Source organism: Anomalospiza imberbis, chromosome Z (assembly GCF_031753505.1).
Source record: "Anomalospiza imberbis isolate Cuckoo-Finch-1a 21T00152 chromosome Z, ASM3175350v1, whole genome shotgun sequence".
Taxonomy (NCBI): domain Eukaryota; kingdom Metazoa; phylum Chordata; class Aves; order Passeriformes; family Viduidae; genus Anomalospiza; species Anomalospiza imberbis.
In genome coordinates this window covers 7,277,577-7,299,326 of record NC_089721.1, presented here as the reverse complement: position 1 = coordinate 7,299,326, position 21,750 = coordinate 7,277,577, and the positions used below count along the sequence as shown (strand labels likewise).

General features: G+C 40.2%; 1 protein-coding gene across 8 annotated transcripts in view; it reads left to right on the top strand.

The window, feature by feature from the left end:
* The first annotated feature begins 679 nt into the window (after positions 1-679).
* Positions 680-21,750, top strand: part of UBAP2 (ubiquitin associated protein 2) — a 124,426-nt gene continuing 103,355 nt past the window's right edge. For all 8 annotated transcript variants that reach the window (XM_068176754.1, XM_068176753.1, XM_068176752.1 and 5 more), the window contains exon 1: positions 680-817. The gene's annotated coding sequence lies outside the window, so the exon portion shown is untranslated. The remainder of the gene's footprint in view (positions 818-21,750) is intronic.

The following is a 21,750-nucleotide window of genomic DNA, read 5'->3' as shown; positions in this document are numbered from 1 at the left end:
CCGGAGGGGGGGGGAGGGGGGGCCCTCAGCGGGGCCCTCAGGGAGTCCCTCACGCGCCCCCGGGGGAGGGGCCCCGCTGGCCCCGCCCCTTCCTCCCGCCCCGCGCGCGCCGAGGGAGGGGCGGGGAGCCGGTCACGTGAAGGCGAAAGGAAAGGGCGGGCTTTCCCCCCCCACCCGCGCGCGCTGCTCACGTGATCACCGGGAGGGGGCGGGAGTCAGAGGCGGGAGAAGGCGCCGGTGGATGGGCGCGCGCGGGCGGTGCGTGAGGGGCGCGGGGCGGCGCGGCGCGGCGCGGCGCGGCGCGGCGCGGCGCGCGAGCGCGTCGCGTCACGTGGGGAGGGAAAACGACCCCGCGCGCGCGTGGAGGAGGAGGAGGAGGAGGAGGCAGGGGGAGGTCACGTGACGGTCGCGGGCGCCGCCGCCGCCGCCGCCGCCGCCGCCGCTTTGTGAGCGCACTGGGCAGGTACCGCGCGCGCGGGGGGCGCGCGGGGCCCCCCTCAGCCGCCCCGGCCAACGGTCCCGCCCTCAGCCGCCCCCGAGGCCCCGCGGGCCCGGCCCCGCTTTGTCCGCCCGGCGGTCCCTCGGTCCGCGGGTCGATCGGTGTCCGCCCGGGCCGCCGAGCCCCGGCCCGCCCGCCGACGGGTTGCGGGGGGACGCGGCTTTGCCCTACTTTCCGTGGCGGCCGCCCCGGGGAAGCTTCGCCCTGGCCTAGATCGCCGTCCCCCCCGCCCCTCTCTCCTCTCCCGCTCAGCAGGGCCGCGGGTGCGGGCAGCGCCCACCTGGCTGGGGAGGGGGTGCCCGCTTGGCCCCGGGAGAGGTGGGTTCTGTCTGCACCCCCTGACGTCCGCGGGAGGGGATGCTCCACCGCGTCCGCCTTCGAGGAGGGGTTCTCATCTTATCTTGGAGGTGCTGGTCTCCAAAGCGAGGTTTCCCTCTGCCGGGTTGGTGCCTCTGCCTCGGGGGCATGTGAGGAAAGCCACGAGCTGGAGAAGTGGGGCTGGCGGCGGGAATCAGGCCAGAGGGGAGGTGGCAGCTCGAGAAGTGAACAAGTGCATGACGAAGTATCGATCTGTGACTTACGCAGGGCTTTACTTCCATGCTGTCGTTGCTCATCCCGTTCCTGGGTATTCCCTGGCTGGTGGTGGGGGGTCACACCTACAGAAAATAATATCTCGGCAGCTACATTGGGTTACCTGGGGACATGAGAATGAATGAGCTATTCCCTCTATTAATCTTCTCCACTTTAGTCCTTCCTTGGCGTCTGCTTTGTGTGGTTGCTTGGAATTGGGTGTCACAGCAAGGCTTTGCTATTGGTCTGACTTAAGTTGCCTTTAAAAACAACAAAACGCTCTTCTGTGTTTTCTCCTGTTGCTAAAGAAAATTGCAGCAAGGAAGTGAACTGGTAGGCATTCCTACCAGTGCAAGAAGCTGGATGTAGAAAGGACCTGGTGCATGTTTGAGTCTAATGACAAGGGTCTGAACTCTCTGATGTGGAATAGGTTTAGAAGCTTGTGCTGGAATGTCTGCAGTGCTGTTGGGTGCCACCTGGGAGCAGGGTGGACTGGTTTGAATCTTCTCTCTTTTAAGTGTGTTAGCACCAGGAGTGTGGATGTGCAGAGCACCCCTGGTTGTGTTCAGAGGAACAGGATGTCTTGTGGAGCAGAAACTTGGCGTTTGCTACGGAGTGGTGTGAAGGAAAGCTGTGGAAGGGGAATGGAGGGGCTGTCCTGGCCTGAGAGCAGCTGGTTTTTTCCGAGTAGGGAAATTGGAGCTGGATGTGAGGGAAGGGAAGGGAGGGGGAGCAGTGCTTGCCGTTGAAACAGAGCCCTTCACAAAAAATGGCAGCGACTCAGCCTCCTGGCTTTTGCTTCTTTAATATTTACCAGGCCCTTTTAGCAATTCCCTTGGTTGTATCACGTTCTCTAATGGAATCTGGGTTTGGATTCCTACCTGTCTGACTCAGTATTTATACCTGGACCCAATTTCTCTGCAGTGGTTTGACCTAACTTGTTTAAAGAATTTATTTTTAACCTTACACTAGGTAACTTGAAAGCAAGCAAGGCTAAATCACTTTGTAGAATTAATGATGTTTTGTGACTCCTGAAAATAATCTGGCTTCTGTTTTTATGACCTCGACAATCTTGGTTATCTTGGAGGTATTATCTTGGTATTATCTTGGAGGGCAGGAGTGGGAGTTGGACAAGCTCTCTTCTGCTTTGTTCTAGATGTAGTTTTATCAGTGTGTTGATTTTGAAAACTGTCTATAGTAAAAAAAGTGTGCCATTTCTGAAATTTACACTTTTTCAGTTGTTTTGGCCCATCCTCCATAAAGCTTCTGCTGCCATAACTTACAGAAAGGTTTGATCATTTGAGGGGACATGGAAGCTAAAGACTCACCACTAAGATCTAAGGAAGCTAGGGGGAAAACCAGCAAAATAATCTTGTCTGCTACCGGAAGCTGTTACTTGTAAACTTTTTTTTTTGTTTGTTTGTGTGACTCTTCCATTTTTTTTGAAGCTGCAGTTCTAGAACCTTGAAGTAGATTGTTGATGCTCTATATTTCTTCCATGAACTTTTATTTTAGGTGACCATTTCCTTGTAAAATGCCATTTTTTTGTATGCTTTATGTTTGTTGGTGGTGTTGTCCTATTGATATTGGTCGTAGCAGAGTAACGTACTGGTGAACGGTGCTTAAAAGATGTATGTGTCATATTCTGTTAATGCTCTATTAATAATCATCACTGAGAATCTTACTATTAGTAGTAATGCTTACTTGCAGTTTCAGTCACATTTAGTACCAGTACTTAGAATAGGCACTTCATGAAAGACTAGGAGTAAAACTTCAGACCTGTTGTGAATCTTCTTATTTACCTTTGTTTCCTATTTGGTTGAAGCACGTGGGCAGGACTCTGAACACCCATGTTCAGTGCTTTGCAACAGCCTTGTATGAGCTTGCTGAAGGAGAAGCCAAGTGACTTGTCCCCTTTGCAAAATACATATTAGAGAAACTGTGTTGTATTTGTAGACTTCAGAATTATTGAATGGAAGGTGCTAGAGGAAATACAACTGATATCCACTGCACTGTTATTCTGCTAGAGCTTTTGGTGAATTTTGGGTTTATTTCTCATACAATCTGTTTACATGTAGCCCATTGGGTCCTCTGTGCTTTTCAGAGAAGACCTAGTTTGGACTTGCACTGTTTTTCATATAACTTCCCTAAACAGGTTACATTCATTAAAGTGAGAGATGGGATGAAAGGTTGTGAAATGCCTCCTTTGCAATTACTTCAGGTTCATATTTTACAAAAACTGTACAAAGAGTTTGTCTGTTTTGCTCTAACATGAAAGTCCACACTCTTTGATTTTGGCCATCTGCACTGGGAGTCTGTTGGAACTCCGTGTCTGCCTGGGGCTCCTGCAAGGCTGTTCCTTCCACAGGTGTGATACCCTCAGCCTTTCTCTCCCCATTACTTCTCAATGCTTCAAGGAGTAAACAGGGACTAAAGACAAGCATTTTAAAGGTCATATGGTCTGATGCCTAAGATCTCATGGCTTGCTCAGCCTACTTTTACTACATCATAAATATTTTGCTGAGCATATTGTTTTACTTATGCTCTCTTTAGATTGTAAAACCTGTAAAATACGTTATGTGAACAACTTAGTGCAGCTCCATTGGATGGAGTTGTTTCTATTCTCAATGCTATTGAAATTCCATTTCTTTTTGCCCAGCTTTCTTTGTGGAACCTGCACAATATTGTGGCTTCTTTTGAAGGTAAAATTGTCAAGCTTTCTAACCCCCCTCTCCCCAGACTTCTTAAATCAGTCTTCCAACAGATGAGCTTGGAGGAGTCCTTAACCTGGCTGAGTGTAGCAATTTGCATTAAAAACAATGAAATGTTTCCCATGTTGAGAGAGCTTTGATCTTTCTTGAGACTTAAGGTTTGCCCGAAGTAATACTCCTATGGTGAACTCTATGGTTTTTTTCTGCTATATCATACAGGAAATACAGTTTGTTGCTGTAGAACATGCAGGTTCAATGGAATTTGTGTTGCAGAATCATTCAGTATATGAATCTACAATTAAATGAAGAAAACAAATACTTTGTTAAACTCCAGATTTAAAACTGTTTCAGTGGGGTGGGGGGAGTGCTTAGCTCAGTCTTTTAGGCCACCCTGTGGTTAAAGGTGTAGGATTTGAATTCACTAGTTGTTACCATGTTCCTAAACATTTTTAATGGTTAGCTATAGAGAGAGGAAGTCTTTATTGTATCTGGCATTGGCTTAATCTAGAGCATTTAATTTATGTTTCTTACAACTAAAGTAGTGTTTCTGGAAGTAGGATGATACTTTAGAGACCATATTGAGATTGCTTTTGAGCAAGCAAAACACAGTATTTGTTTCTACTCCTTTTTTTTTTAAGTGGTTTGAGGGTGATGAATGTATAGTAATATGGAATGAAGCATATGGCTTCAGAAACGTTTTTGCTTCCTGTTCCAGTTTGTTTTTAAATGTTAACTGAATCATGGCTATTTTGTCCTCAACGCTTGGCTTTGTACTGTTTCATTATCTGTGCTTTTCCTATTGCTGATTTATTTTTTTTCTCTGCTCTTCTTTGATTTTCAAAATCTTATGTTGTCTTACACACAGTTTCAGCAACAGGAAGCTGAAAGAAATCCTTGTGCCAAACCTTGCACTGCTGTTGGTCTGTACATAGTGTATTGTATTCAAGAAACTCTTGTCCATGCATTTGATGGGTTGTGCCCCAAGGCATGGATGTCTCTTTTTATTTCAGCTTCCAGTCACACATTCTGGAGATCACTGACTTGTGATCCATTTTTGAGACTGACATAAGGAAGACCTAAGTTAGTGATGTTAACTTTGGGTGACTAAGTGTGATGAGGGGGAACAGTACTGCATTTCCTGGTCTTGTGCTTCACTTTCTTTTATTAGCCACTGAATTAATTTCTGAATATTTTGAACATGGGTTAAGTGCCAAGGGGTAACTGTCTGAGATTCATTTTAGAAAAAGATTGGAATAGACTTAGAAGGTCGGTGATGTTAAGTTAATGAGTACATAAAAGTGTTTGTTTTTTTCCTTAGTGTTTGAGAAAACTTTCTGATACATATCTTCAGCCTGTTGGGTTTCTTTGCTGTTTCTTGATGTGCAGATTAGCAGCAATGCCCAGGAACTCTTCTTTGCATCTTAGAAAAAGATGCTTATTATATTTTTTGAATAGTTATCTGTTATGACTGTAAGTATAAAACTCATTTCAACTTCATACCTGTACCAGTTTTTGTTGTTTACCATTTTATTTGTTGATGTAGTAGTGTATGTTTCTAGATTTTGTCCCAATGACTTTTAGCCTACCTGATTTAATTGAAGAGTCCCTTGATTTTTGCTATATTACTGTTGGAGCAGAAATGCTAGAGCTTAAGAATTGTCTCTAATGAAGCTTGTGGGGTGTTTTTGATAACAACTTTTCTGTTAAAGGACTTTCTTGCCTTTTTACTTCACTTCATCATGGGTATCCTGGGCTGACAGGGAGTTCTGGAGTCTCTTCTAGTCTCCCTTTGTTCAAGCAGCACCGTCTACAGCAGGTTGCCCAGGACTGTGTCTGAATGTGTTTTGAATATCTCCAACGGAGAGCTCACTGGGCAACCTGTGCTGTGCCAGTGCTTGGTTGCCCTCAAGGCACAAAAGTGTTCCCTGTTGTTCACAGGGAGCCTTCTGTGTTTCAGCCCCTTGGCTCTGGTCCCGTCACTGGGCACTGCTGAAAATAGCCTGGCTATGTACTTTTCCTTCAGGTACTTAGACGTATTGGTGAGGCACTACATCTCTCCCAGGCTTTTTACTCTGGGCTTTTTACTCAGCTACTTGACATAGTCAGATCTGTAGTCCTTCAGGCAAACTCAATTTATATGCTCTTACTGGCCTTTGAGAAAGAGGTGGATTAAGCATTGAATTTAGTAAGGGTGGTGTGGTATTCACAGTAATTAATGATCCTTGGTTGGTTGAGAAATGGGTGGGTTTAGAGAAAGTACTGTGAAAATGCAGTGAGAGGCATATTTCAAATTTGAATAATTTCTGTGCTTGCAAATGAGGACTAATTGACTGTCCTGGTTATAGCTGAATTGAAAACAATAATTCAGCAGTCTATGAGGGAAGAAACAGGTTGAACACTTGATTGTCTGACAGTGATAAAATTGCCCAGGTGCTTTGTACGTTCTGCCTAGGAATTGCATGGATTGCGAGTGATGACTTAAAATACAATACATCATTTAGGAGAAGTTAGACTGAGTTCTTACTGTATATTGAACTGTCCATTTTGTGAAGCTATGTACATCAAAAGTATTTTTGAAAGTACTTTTTAATGAGACTAAAGCCCACACTTTGCAGAACTATGTAGGTCCTAAATTAGAAGCTCACTGGACCAGCCTAGTTTTTGTACTCTCACGAGTCCAGACACCTTTTCCAAAAACCCCAAGACCTCCACAACTCTAGAGAAAGGCTGGAATAAAGTTAGATGGTTAAAATTACTTTCATAGTTACGGTTACTGAGTCTGGGAAGTGCTGGGATGACTCTTGTAGAACAGTCATCCAAAATGAAATATCACTGAGGTATAGTTTCTGCTAGGAAACCCGCCTCAAATATTTGGATGACTTCGCTCCCTTGCTGATTCTGTGGATTGCTGGGGAGTGCTTTTGAGAACTTTCACCATGAGAGAGAGCGAAGCAAGAATGTGTGTAACTTTTATATTGTTCTCAATAAACAAATCCATTTAAATGACAGATCAGGAGAGGATGTTCAAGTGTTTCATTAGTTATGAAATGACTCACCCACTATAAAATATCATAAAACATAATGCAAGGAACTGCAGAACCATCCTGTTTCAGTTAATTTTAGTACTTAAGTAAAAATTGAACACAAAAATGTATTAAGGGAGGCATCTTGCCTTTCGGGCAAAAACAATGTAATGTTGAACATTTGAGCCAGACTGTGGTAACTAAAGGCCTTTCCACCCAGCAAAAAAACAGGTAGCTGTTTGGAACTGGAACTGAATATAGGGGAAAACAAATGAAAGAGTTGAGCAACTGGAGTCAGCATAATTTTCCTTCTTGGGGCTTTTGTTTAGGAGTGGTGAGGGGCCAGGAACTGCTTTTATGGTTGTAGGTCCCCTTTATTGATGGACCCTGATTGAAAAGCTGACATATAACTCTTCCTCCTTTTCCAGTTGCTCCACAGTACTGGAGATAAGTTAGGATTGGTTGTTAACATGGACTTTTGATGATACTTTCTTTGACTTAACAGAGGTTCTAATGCAGTTTGTAAAGGGAGAAGGACAGAGTGAGTTGCTAGTGGAGGAGCAGGAGGAGGATGTGGCTTGGGGCTAGTTACAAGACAGGTTTGGGGTGGGGGAAAAGGGGGGAAGAGTTTGGTATTCCTGATCTTGATATGGTGGGTTGCTACTTTGATTTGTTTGTTCAAATTATTTGGAGCCTTGTTAATATAAACAGACTAGTAATTGTAGGGAACCTTAGGTGTATCTTAACAAACAAAATTCCTGCTTTGAGGAGCTGCATTGAAAGTGAGTAATCAAATAATGCCAGGAATGATCAGCCCTGGTGGAGTACTTGGGGAAGAGAAAGGGTCTCTGTTCTCAACATCCTGTTTGGAGTTAAATCTGCCTGGTTAATTATTTGACACTATGTTTCAGTCCTCTAAAATAGTGTTGCTCTCTTAGTGTGTAGTGGCTATGTCTCTGGTAATGCTGATTGCAAAACTGTGAGGTTGTTTCGCATCTTACTTTTGGTATTCCTACAAATGTGTTTTTGTTCTGCATTTATGGCTATGTGTAGTGTAGCATTGACAACTTGCTGTATCCCTCGAAGCTTATGTATGAACACATATGCTGGAAAGACTGTGAAAGTTTTTTTAAGATATTTTTTTTTCTTTTCTAAAACAGAAATGTTGAAGGGGATAAGCTATTTCTTCTGGCATTCAATAATTCTGAGGAAAGTTACTTCTTTTGGTAGATTCACTTAGTCATTCTTTTGAATAAAATAGATTATTTTATTGAATAAAATAAATTATTTTGTTTTATTCAAAAATTACCTCTTACATTTCCTGCAAAGTCTCATCTTTACGCTTCTCAAGTTCTCTACTAGGTGAAGTAACCTCATGTAAACATAGGCCAAACACTGTGCTAAACTTTGTTAATATTTATATATGAACTTTATTGATTTTGTTATTGTTAAAACCTAAAAGCATTGATCTGAAAACATGGCAAAACCTGAAAATGGAGCTTCACACTAGGTTGGTTTATCTTAATGCATGTTTAGGCATTATAATTCTGTTGTATTTTATACTGGTATGGTGTTTATAGCTGGAGAGATGTCGGGCTCTACTTTCCTGAAATCTCAAAGACCAACTGGGAGGAAGTGGTATGTTTAGTTCTTCTAGGCCTTGGTGTACACTGACCTCCCAAGGATTAAGTTTCAGGGATGTATCAAAGCTTGTTGAAATACTGACCTATAATACGTATGCTTCATCTTTATTTTCAAAATTTTATTTATATATATATATTTTTTTTAAATCACCCAAATTTCTAATTAAATGAAAAAGTGGAAATATCCCCTCAGTTTAACTTAAAAAAATAAAAATAATAATTTTTAAAAACGAGGATCTCTATTAATCCTCAGATGAGTTTAAATGAAAAAAGCTCCCCAAAAGCTCATCTTGAAGAAGATTATGAGAATGTTTTCCAGTTGTATTAAAATCAAAACATCACATGTCCAAGAGACTTACGGTTAACCAAAACACTATCATATATGTCTGGAACTTACACTTTCTATTCTTTTACACAATTGGATATCTTGCTTAAGTTCTAGAAGAGTACAGCTAAAGAAATACTTGTTTGTAGTGTAGTTTGACATCAGTATACTTCTAAGGGTTCAACAACTTGCATTTCCGTCATGGTAAGATGTTTGCTGACAAGTGAGTTCCAGATAAATGTTTATTTAATTTTAGTTGCCTCTGAAGTAAAACTACAGCCTTTAGTGTGTTCACATTAGTTTGTAAGGTTGATTTGTTGTTTTGTGGGGTTTTTTTTGGTTGGTTTTTTTTTTTTTGGCTGACCAGATTTTGTCCTAGTTTTTCTTCTCACCTAATGTTGTTGCGTTCCTTGATCTCTGTTTTATTCCTCATTTGATGTAGGTAGGAACTGATAAATCAGTCAAACAAAGGTTTGTGTTTTTAAATGTACTTGCATATTAGAATATATATGAAAGTCTAACATACTCTCATATATGGAAGGCCTTACTCTTAGTGCTCTGTGCGCTAGGCATTTTCTGAGGTTTATTTATTCTGTATACAAGATTTGAGATTTTAGAATGGTTTTAGAGGAAACTATGTCTCTGGCTCTTAGAATGAGATAATCTAAACATACTTTTTCCTTCCCTTCTTTTTTTTTTTTGCAAAATAAAATCTAAAAGTAGCACAAAATATTTTACTTGAAAGTATTTACGACTCTTCAAATGGACTTTCATGAATAAGTGGAAGTAAAAATTCTAGTCTTTTAAGTTGCTGTTTTCAGCAGTTGTGTGTGTACTCCATAATGTTTAAATGTAGTGTATTGAGAGTTATTTTATCCCATTCTATCAGTCTCTTGCATTTGATCCTGTGCAGAAATTCCTATGATGTAGCTGCAAGCTCACAGTATCTTCCAACAAATCTCAAAAACTCAGTCTTCAGGGCAATGTTCTTTTGAATATCAAAACTAAGGTCATTCTAGCGCCTTTTTCCTTAGAGTTTTAGAGCATAGCAACAGGGTCGCTAAGTATGGTTTTGCTAATATTAGACATCAAAAACTGGAGGAACCAAAAGGACAGTACCTACTTAGATGAGGCTTGTATACTTTCAAAAAAAAACCACATAAAGCCCTGCAGAACAGCAAATTTCAGTGAGACAAAATGTCTCTGAGGGTGAGACAATGAGTGGGTTTTTAGCCGTTTACTTTCTGCTGATTGCAATTTGGGGTAACTCCTATCTCTTGTACTTTATTCCCTGATGAGAGGAAGTATGTTACATTCTTTCTTTTAAATTTTTATTTTTCCTTTATGCTACTGATTCAGGTTCTTACTAGTTTTCAAAAAGTCATGTTTTGGACAATGTACTCATTGAACTTGAAGAATAGTCTTGTGTTAAACTGAGAACACATTTAAGGCATCATACCGTTCTGCATTTTAAACTTGCCTACTATTAGTTTCTGAATTTATTTACAGTGTCATCTTGGCTTTTTCAGCAAGTGTGCTTAACAGCCCCCTGCTGTGCTAGAATTTTTAAACAAGGCTCTGTAAATGACTGAAAATTATTACTGTGTTTAAAAAGCTGTTACTTAAGTTTGTAATGCAATTTTTAGAACTTGTAATATTTTATCTTGGTTATTCCTTGCTCATCCTTTGCTTGATTTCTGTGTACATGCAGCTTTCTGGTTTGCTTGGAGAAAACAGACATCTTCTGAGATGGTTTTCAAGATTGTAGTTGTCAAACCATTTGTTTAGTGAAGTTTTTATAGGTGCAGTATGCTCTCTGTAGCTGGTACCCGTAATATTTTAATGGTGTTGCTAGAGTTGAACACTGCAGTTAGCACAATCTGTATTCCAGGTGCAGTCTCAGAATTCATATGTGTACTGATGGTGAGGTGTACAGTAAATATAAATAGGCTGTTTCAGGAGCTTTGTATAGAGTACAATTCCATTTTGTTTCAAAAGTGAGTAACTTCATCTTGCAGCAAAGTGCTTGGTCTTGCAGACTTCCGGTTATAAAATGGACAGTCATTACTATCTTCTTGGAATGTTTTAGAAAACACATTTTCTACTCAGGCATTTTAATATTGCCTTGCACAGTATATAAACCTGGCATACCTGGGTGGAATTGGGGACTGTGATTCATTCGTATGCTGGACTCAACTAACTCAGATTACAAAAATATGTTAGAAGGGAATGTTAACTTTATGAAGATAAGGAAATACATTAATAGGAAAAGGAATTTTTTAATGGCTTAACAATAGGAAGGAGGTTTTGAAGAAAAGCTTTATATACTTGTTCAGATTTTGTGAACTAAAAAGACAATATTTACTCTTGGCTTTGTGTGAATTTGATTGTGAGCTAGATTGGCTTGGAAAGAAGTGGTGGAGGAGAGCGACAACTTCCTGCTGGAGACAGCAAACACAAATAACATTTAAGTTCCTTCATCTCTTTTGAAAGTTTGATATCACTTTGGTGCAGATGAGATAGACCTGACCTCACATGAGTTTTAAACTGATGAAATAACTGAATTTACACATGACACCAAGTTGAGAAGCTGTGTTTCTGAGGAAAATAATACTCAAAATCAGGTGGGAAAGCTTGGGGTAAACCCAAGGTTTATGACTGAAGCAAGTTAACATGAGGAGTAGTATCAGGGGAAAGTTAGCAAACCTGCTTGTTTAAAGCTAGACAAAATGGTAACAATGGTTGTGACTGTAGAAAGAGCAATCCAGAGGTGGCAGAGAAATGGAAGTGATCTTTGATGGCTTTGAGTTCTTGGTGCTGTTTTAGTTGTTTCTTGTTTTTGAGCACCTGACAGTAAGTTTATAAAAGGATTTCACTCACTTCTCACAGTGTTTAACTTTGAAATGCTAACTGAGCTAAATGTCTGATAGTTTTCATTAAGATGTGATGTACAGCGATTGTGAAGAAAGGAAATGGTTAACACTGCCTTACAAACTATTATTTCTTTTCCTCCTTCTGAAACTTTAAGTTCAGAGACAATGTATGTCACTGCAAAAACAAAAAGCCAAACCACCCCCACCCCCCCAAAAATAAAAAGCTTTTTTTGTTTTGGTGGATTTTCCTGCCTAAGATTAATCTTGAGAAATATAATCTGGGACAAAATAATATAGAAAGATGTTCTAGAATATTTTGCTTTATTTAAATGTGTTTTTCTGCAAGGCTCCTAGCTTTCTTTGGTCTTCTGAGTATATGAACGTTTCACAAGGAGTGGCTTGTGCTGGTGGTCTTCCTTTGGTGTCTAGTTCGAGGGCTGGGCTCTGTACAGGTGCAGGAAGGATACTAAGCTGTTTGGTGTTGCTACCGAAACTGAAGCTAAAATCAGAAATCTGCTATCACATTTTATAGATACAGCATTACTGATTACAGACTGTATTTCCTTCTGCATCACTCGTGGCTTGTAATTTCAGCTTTGCTTTTTTTTTTTTTTTTTTTTTTTTTTTTTTTTTTTTTTTTTTTTTTTTTTTTGTTAGTGTTGTAATATGATCTCTTCATAAGTCTGAATTAATCCTGCCCTCCAAAACTTTTCTGTGGCACTTTCTACTTTGTCCCTCATTGTCAATTCTAGTGTGAATGAAGTAGGGGCCTTTTTTTTTTTTGGATGCAGTTGAGTGTGTTTCTGCAAGTGTGAGAATGTCGCTACTCTTGCTCAGCTATTTTTAGTCCTCTTGCTTGTATCTGTTTCTATTCAAAGAATTCCTTTGGAAGCTGTTCCAGGAGAGAGTGGTTTGGTGATGCTGGGGGAGGCAGGGAAAGTGCAGGCAAGGAGTGTGTTCGTGATCTGGCAGCAAGATGTCCTATGTGCAGCGCTGCTTCCTGTGTGACACCTTGTTTCTGAGCAAACTGTTCCAAGAGAATTCCCCCTGCTGAGTATTGTCCTTACAGGTGTTACCTGGTTCTTAGTGTCACTTGGAGTGCCTGGGTTTCTACTTGAATCTTATTACTTGATTTGTTTTTCTGTGGAAACAGCTGTTCATTTTAGAAGCTGATCAGGTATGGCTGTTACATTAGAGCAGGTAACTGAAGTTTGCATTTCTAGCATTCAATAGCTAAAGCCAGCTGTTCCCAGTACTTGTTCATCCCTGATCTTATTTTATTTAAATTTCTGAAACAGCTTATTCTGGATTAGCTTTCCTAGTAAGTTGGTTTAAAAGTTTTCACTTGTTATTTAACAGCCTCTTTTTTTTCTGGTGGTTGCATGCATTACTCATCTTGTGGGTACAAGGTAGCTGTTGATTACAATGGTAGTGCGACAAGTCGGGCTGATGCAGTGAAATTTTTCTTTGGTTTTAACTGTTGTATCTTACAGTTGGTGGTATTGACAAACTGGAAGCCTGATTGGTATGTGTGCTGACAACCCAAGCTTTAACTGTTCTGGAAATGTCCTGCTGACGTTACAAGAAGAACGGGGAACAGTAGTTTTGAGACAAGTCAGTCACAGTTAGTGCAGGAAGGTCATCAACCCTGTGCAGCTTCAGTGGTGTATTTCAGTCTTATCTGAGATGCTTTGGTGCTTTGGCCACTTAAGTTGGTTTTTTTTTTGTTTGGTTTTGTTTTTTTTTTTTTTTTTTTTTTTTTTTTTGTGTTGTAGTATTGATAGCTTAACGAGAGTGTGGCCTGAGTTCTTACATCCTTTAATGTATTCTTTGAAGAGAATATCTATAACTTGTGTAGTTGGTACTCTGCAGCTGTTTTCTCACCTCCATATATATGTGTGTGCCTGGAGCCCACCTGGGCTTTTTGCTGACCTCAGAGTTCCTCTCTGTCTGGAAAGTTTGGCAAATTATTGCAGTCTGAAGAGGCTTTGGCTTGTGATTCTTTTAGTGGAGAGAGCCATTCAAAGAACTTCTAAGTCACCCAGCTCTGTTTTCCTCGATGGGTTTGTCTGGATTTCCTCCTTTCCCCCTCAGAGGGGATGCTGTGAGTTTTAATGAGCTGGCAGAGTAAACAAACGTTATCAAGGTGGGGCTTTTAATAGGGAATGGCTGGATGTTTAATTGTGTTACTCCTTTAAAAGTGAAATTCATAGATGACTGGCAAAAGCATTGAATATTCAGTTACGCATACAAAATCATAACAGATTGTTATGGGTGAATAAGTTGCTTTGGACTAGTTTGAATCTATTTTAATGCCTGAAGCTGAATGTAAACATAACACTTCTGTAGCTGGGGGAAAAGACTGTATTTTAGGTTAACATAAGCTGTGTTAGTATAGCTTGTTCTGATGTTGATTATACCCTCCTCTTCTTTGGATAGAAGCACCTCCAAATCTTAAGCATACTCTTCACTGCAAGTTACTAACTGGATGCTAGCAGGTATCTAAGAGGTTGAAGAGGAGGTGTTCCTCAGTAATCGTGATAGAAGCCTCTTTTCCTGCAAGATAATTATATATTCAAATATATACTTTTCCTCAAAACTCTGCTGGAAGTTTTCTTTGGTTTTGTTTTTAAAATGCCTTCAGAGAATTATTTCTAATTTTTTCGATTGCACGCAGTGAGCTTGACCAGGATCAAGTCATGCTTTACTGGAACTTGGAAAAACAAAATACATTTCTACCTGTGCTGTAATGGTGCCTGTCTGTTAAAAAGCAAGTTCCCCATTTCCTTGTGAACTTGATCCCTGTCCCTCCTGTCAGATTCAGCAGTTGTATAGCCACATAGTTTTCTACTGGATAAGCTTGTTGAACTGATGGATTGTTTTGTTTTAGAGAGTTTAGTTTGTTCCTGTGTGAGTCTACTGAACTGACTCGCTCTGCAGCTGTAGGATCACTAGCCTGATTGAAGGAAAGGAGCAATATTTTGTGATTAAGGAGTGGGGGAGCAGGCATGCCATTTCTGGTGATTGCTCACAGTTGAGTGGTATTAGATGTGAGCTGATACTTGATTTTAATTGAACAAACTGTTTGGGTTCTGCCCAAGCTATGGGTTGAACTTCAAGTGAATATACAGCCAGATCCCAAAGGGGAACTAAAACTCCAGTCATGTTTTTTTTTTTTTGACCTTAAGTGTGCTCAGCCATTCTTTACTTGTTTCTGAGACTTCAGGAGGGCTGTGTTGATTCTGGTTGCAGAGGATAATAATTTTCAACCCTAAAAAGCCTGCTAGTTAATTTTTTTTTCCTGGTTGCAATAAACCTTTTTTTTAACTGAATACTGGTTAATGTTTTTTCCAATCCTCATAGTTAATGCAGTGAATAATTCAGCTGGAGTGTCTGTTGCAGGGGAGGACCAGGCTGTACCTTTGCTAGCTGCTGCATTGTTGGAAGTTGTAGACACAATGGTGCTCTTTCACTGGATGCTACTCAGGAGAATTTAGGAGAGAAAACACCAAGGGCCTTAATTTTTCTTTCTTCCTCTGTGATTGTTCTAAACCCAGAGAAACAGGTATGAAGAGATTTGCGACCCTAATGGTTCTTCACCACCTAATGTAGCAGTCGTAGAATTAACAGCAAGTGTACTGTGTATTGACTTGGCTAGTATTTTCTTTTATCTCCTGAGGTTCCTTTCCTCCTGTCACAAGAGGAAGTTGTTATCTTCATGGGTATACAAGCACCACCTCTGAGCCCCTGTGTATACTCCCTGACCTGAGATACTGATGGAGTGGACAATTCTGGACAGTGTGCTATGTGGCCAGTGATGAGAATATTATCTCTTCTACCTTGGCAGCTGTTAGAGAGGTTTCACCTAAGAAAGTCTTTTCTCTGACAGAGGGCAAGAAGTGAGGGTCTTCAGTCAGGGATGGTAGGAACCTGTGTTTTTCCCTTCAGGTCTTAGAATATTTGGACAGACCAAAACTTTCCTTGAAATACTTATTAGCAGACAAATATGCTTGAAAAGGGAACTTGCTGTTGCTTCTTCCTCAAGGTATCCCCGTGATGGCTGGTTGTCAAAGAGAGTTCCTGTTTCCTATATATTTTATTTTTATTTGGGCCAGTGCAGCCTTTTTGTTTTTCTTCTGTTTTGGTCTTGGTAGATTTGAGTGGGGTTTTTTTGTGTGTTTTTTTTTTTTTGGTTTTTTTTTTGGGGTTTTTTTTGTGGGTTTTTTTTGGTTTTTTGGTTTTTTTTTGGTTTTGTTTTGGGTTTGGTTTGGGGTTTCTTTGTTTTTTTTTTTTTGTTTCATGGCAACAGCTGTGGTCTAATCTCTTTTATCTAGTTCTGATAGTCTGGAGTATGGTGCTTAGAAAACAATGAGCAGTTTGTCTGTGTCTCTCTGTTCCTTAAAATTTCAGTACAGTTAATCATAACTGTTGGTAACTAGTGCATTTTGCAGATCCTTGCAAACATGGGACTTATTAGTTCAGGGAGCAGAACTTGATCACTTGTAGATAGAGACGTCTGAAACATGAAACATAAGGTCAGGTCCTCTAAATGGTTTAGGACATTCACTGCCTTTGATTGTCCAGAGTCACTCAGGTGCATACGGACAGCAGTGGAGCTGGGTAAGTTTTGCTAACCAGTTTTTTACAAGTCTAAAGATTGACTTGGCTGTGTGAAAGATAAAGCTCTAGGTGGAAGTCAGTCAGGCTTCTCTGATTTTGATGTAATTGATTGTCTTACTTTTTTTTTCTTTAGAAAAAAAGTTAAAGTTGCATTTCTTCCTTCAGAAATTTCTGTATGAATAAGGGTACATGTTGCCTCAGAAGCTTCAATATTTTTAAAGAAATGATGAGGACAAGTCTGCAGGATGTCTATTGAATGTAGCTGGCAGATTTTGGTTAAAACTAGAGAATCACTATATATTTCAGTATATACTGAAACATGAAGCACATCTTTTTTGCTGTTATCCCAGTCAGACACACTGGGATAATAGGAAAAAAATAGATACTCTGAGAGGACTTAAAAAATATATTAATTATAATACTTGCATGGTTGAAACATGCTCTGCTACTGGAAAATGTGCCGTGTTCAGTCCCTTGTCCACATCATGTTTTTGGGCTCTGAATATGTGACCAGCTTTTGCCTAACTATAGACTTTTGAGGAGGAGCACTTGCTCTTCCAAAACTTCTACCAAGTTCTGTCTTTTATTTTCTAAGACCTATCTGTGTATTTCTGTGTCTTTCTTTGCATAGCATATCGTTAGGAGTACTAACCCTTAAATGAAAATACTTTTTTTCTGTTATTGAAGAGAAGTTTTTGATTTTTGCAGATGGGAATGCATTTTTAGCTTATTATAGATTTGCCTAGCAGGATAATATTTTCAAATAACAACTTGGAGGGCTTTCAGAACGTGGGTAAGAATAGTCACTTGGTTATTGGTTACAGTTTGTTAACATGACTTGTTTGTGTTTGTGTTGATATTCTCAGTTCAGTCAGAGAGAAAAAGAGAAGGTCTTCTGACCAAGCGAGAGCCTGGGAGACAGTTGGGAAAGAATGTAAATAATTCTCTAATCTATCTTGTTGTTCACATTGTTTATAGATATGTTCTTCCACCGTGCATCATTCACTGCACACCAATGGTGTGAGTTTTTTTACTCTAAGAGCAATGAAATTAGTCTGCACAACGTTCTCTATAAATAGAGCAGTGCATTTGAAATAAATCAGAGTTCATTTTCTTGCCTTTGACTTGGAGTCATTTTCATTCCCGTCCTGCTCAATGGCGATATGTTTGTGCTGGTGCTCAGACTGCCCTCAGCAATACTCTTTCCTTGGTAAAATATAAGAGCGTACAGGTAGTAAAGTTTCTCTCCTTTGGCGTTCTGCCAGTGATGCACGTCAATATTTTTCCTATTTGCTGTAGAAGACTGTTAGGTAGACATGAGTTCTCCCGGGACCTATAAGCTCACGTTCAGTGTAGTTGCTTGGGGCAATACAGACCCTGAGTCATCAGCATTGCTCCTGAGGAACTTCTGACTCTTGCAAACTCTTCCTGTTTCAATCAGCAATAAAGATGGTGAGATACTTTGGACAACATCACTCAAGGGAAATGCATTACATTGGTGCTTTGCAGATGTAATTTTTTCCCACTGTTCTTTTTCCTCATGCTCATATAATTCTACAGCTGGAGCAGTAAAATCTGAACTCACTGTACATGTACAGTAGTTATGCCCTCCTGAGGCAGTGTCCTGCAGCCTTTTCCCAACCCTGTCGCTGTGAGAAATCTTTGACTGGTGGCTTTGTATTTTGAATATAAAAAAGCAATCACATTTTTAAGTTGTTCTCAGAGGTCTTTTCATGGTTTATCACAGCTCCTTGTCCAGGAATCAAGAAAGTAACTTACTTGAGACTGCCTCAGGACAGGAATTGAAACTGCAGAATTTTTTTTCAACTGATGGAAGTGAATATTTAACTTCTAGAGGAGTCTTGAAAGTCACTTGCTTTTGCTGTGCCTGGTCTGTTCCTGGAAGTTCAGTAATAGATTTCCTGTATATTGGGGGCTTGCAACCACGTCAAATCAAATTTTATTCTCTGTATTTCTAGGTTTTCTGATTTCTAAGTCTAAAAGGCTTACAGTTCTTGTTGAAGTAAGATGGAACAACAGATCACAGAAAACATCATAATAGCTTTAAAAACCTGCTATTTGTGTTGATATGTGTTCAATTAATTTCTGATTATTCGCCTTTCTCTTTTCCTTCTAAAATCCAAAGCAGAAATGCAACTAAATGTGTTGGATAAGACAAGGGATGAAGATTTTGGAGGTGGGGAATTTGGTAGTTTTAGGAAGGTTAAATTATAATATTTTGTTATTCTTTTGTAAGCTAGAATAATCCTTGCCATTCCATGTTACACATTACTGGAGCTGCAGTTGTAGTGTAGGTCCTTGGACTAAAACATGCTGTACAGACAGGAAACGAAAACAAAAGACTGAGAGCTGGGATGGCTTTCATCTTAGATTCTTCTGTTGCTTTTCATTTTTAATGGATTTTTTTTAATGAAGTCATAACTAATGATAAAAGCATTTTAAAATTTTAGTTTTGTTTGAGTTTTGTTTTTTGTTTGTTTTTAAATTAGTAAAGACAACCTTGGTCTTTGGGTACTAGGTTACATCAGTGAAAAAAGAAAAAAGTTTACAGGAATCTTGTGCATCTTCATTGTCACGAGAGAATACAGGCACTTCTTTCCATAGGAATTTTGGGAAGCCCTCTCTCTTTCTTTGATACATTCTCCTTTTTTTTTTTTTTCCACTAGTGCTCTGTAGTAATGTATAGAAAGTGATGAAACCAGTACTAGTTTCATTTAATATTTTATATGTTTCTTCAAATACAGCTGTTTTGGTTGCTTATTAGAATTGCAGTGTCTGCAAGGTCAGGTATTAATGGGGGATGGGGGACTGCTGATGGGGGACTTTTGTGCTGCACCAGATGCTGACATGGAAACTGAAGCATTTGCTTGCCTGAATATTTTTGAAATCTTTATTAAAGAGATTTTAATTAAGAGTTTTCTGCCTCCCAGTCTCAAATCATATTTCCTCATTTGATCTACAGTTAAAATTAAGTTCATCAGTTTGTGATATCCTGCTCGTTATTGTGACAGCAGCCTGCCAAACAGACTTGATGAATATGAGGAGTTGGAGAGAATAAGAAGCTGCTTTGTGAGCAAGGAAATGTTCTTGTTCTGCCTCATCTAATTAATTAATAATATCCCACTTATGCTCAAAACTGTTATCACTGTGATAATTTGGAGGCAGTGGCTCCCTGCTGCCTGTTGCTTCTTACTCTGCAGTAGGTGTGGTTGGGCGTGAAGCCTCAGCCATGTTTCCCTGCTCAGTGCAGTGTCTGAGGTGGAGCACAGCCCTCCAGCTGCTGTGTCTGGACGCTGCCAGTAGACAGTGGGAGCCAATTTAAGAGGAAGTAAAATAACAGTATTTTGAAAGTTCTCTTTTTATCAGGCTGCCAGTTGTGCTCTTAAGAAGACTAGATTGTGTCTGATGGATTATAGCATATCCTTGTTGTCTTGTTGGGGACTGTCAAACTGAGTGTGGGGTTCTACACTTGCCTGAAGCAAGTACAAGTCAATACTGCTGCCTGTACCTTTGCTGGGCTGCTTTTTTTGGTACTAACCTGCCAAATTGTGCTGCTCATGTACCACACAATCAGGAGGATGAAGATCTCCTTTAAAAACCCTGTTAAGGTGTTCAGGTTGTTTGAGCTCTGTTCCCACAGCAGCCTGATCTTTCTGTGCTATGTCGTCCCCCAGGAGTGTTTCAGCCATTTGTGTGCCTGCCTTTTTTCCTAAAGTATTCTTTCATCCTGAAGAACAAATATGGCTTAAGCAGTGGTGGGACAGACACATGCTAGGAAAAGGAGAAGAGACACAATCTGCTTGAGGAACTGTGGATTGCCTGGCTGCCAAAGTGTAGGGTGTAGTTCAGCATGTGCTTTGCAAAGACACAGCAAAGTTTTTAATATAAGTGTCCTGCTGTCTTGTCTAAAATATGAATCACCATATTTTCAGTGGCTTCGGTGGTATTGGGGGAATCGCACTGACAGAAATATCAAAATTCCTAGGTACCATAATAAATATGATGTTAATTCAGAATTTATGAACAAATTGAGTCCCAATGGAATCACATTTTCTCAACAAATCTTAAGAAACAATGGGCTGATTCTAGACAACCATATATGAAACTATAAGCTTGTCTTTCAGAGAAGTTAGTGCTCTCTTGTGTGCTCTGTTCAGGGCTTTTTGCATTGCTCATTGTGCTAATTTGAATTGTGATAAGCAGTCTGATCCTTGGAAAAAGAAACACTAAAAACATCCCAACAAAACAAAAAACTAACTCAAAGGTCATTATTAGTCTATATAAATTGAAGTTTTTGGATGTTGCCAGTCCAGTCAGCAAAGCTTATAAAGCAGATTTCAACACAAACAGCTGAAGTAATACTACTGTAGACTCAACTGAAAATGTCCATACATCTTTAACATATCAGTGAATGGCCATGAGCAGATAGTAATAAATGTTGAATTTGCTGCTGAGGGCATCTCCACATCTACTTTATATTTTGCTGCATTCCATAGAACATGGTGTCAGTAGCTCAGGTAACTTTTTGTTTTGGCTGTATCTCGCCTTTTTGTCAGACACAATGCTCTGAAGGTCTGTGTGTTCTGGGCCTTAGAACACAATGCACTTAGACTACTTTAAGGGACTGTGAGATAGATTGGCTTTGTTCAGTGCATTCGAAAACTTGTAGAAACACAGTTTTCCACTTCAGCTTAAAACTGCAGTCAGTTCCTGATCAAGTATATTTCTTATGGAAAAAATATGTTCCTCTCAGACATTAAAGCATTATTGAATACTTTAGCTAGTATATAAATCAATTCAATGACAGTGTTCAATTTTGACCAACAAGAATGTATTTCTAAAGTAAAGAAGAAATTTAGGTGATAATGTAGTTAATTGTCTTTTTGATTGGAGGTGAGGCTCTGGAACGTCATGAATTGGTATTTAAATTGAAACATCTCATTGCAGCTTTAATTTTTGAATGCGCATTACTTGTGACTGCCAGGGATTCAGTTGTAGAACAGGTCCCACTCCATGGGATTGCAGTGTGCTCATCTTCCTGAAGAAAGAGGAGACTGAGGGGACACCTCACATCAGTCTACGACTTCTTGTAGTGGGAAGAGGAGGGAGGAGAGGCAGGCACTGATCTCCTCTCTGTGATGACCAGTGACAGGACCTGAGGGAATAGCCTGGAGTTGTGTCATGGGTGCTTTTCTTTGGGTATTATAAAAAAGTTCTTCACCCAGAGGGTAGTTGGGCACTGGAACAGGCTCTCCAGGGAAGTGGTCATAGCACCAAGCCTGACTGAGCACAAGAACTGTTTGGACAATAGTCTAAGACACATGGTGTGACTTTTGGGAATGGTCCTGTGTTGGGCCAGGAGCTGGACTAGATGATCCTGATGAGTCCCTTCTAGCTGAGCTTATGTGATTCTGTGGTTATTGTGCGCTGAGCTTCGTGCTAGGCAGCTGTTACCCTGGCAAGTT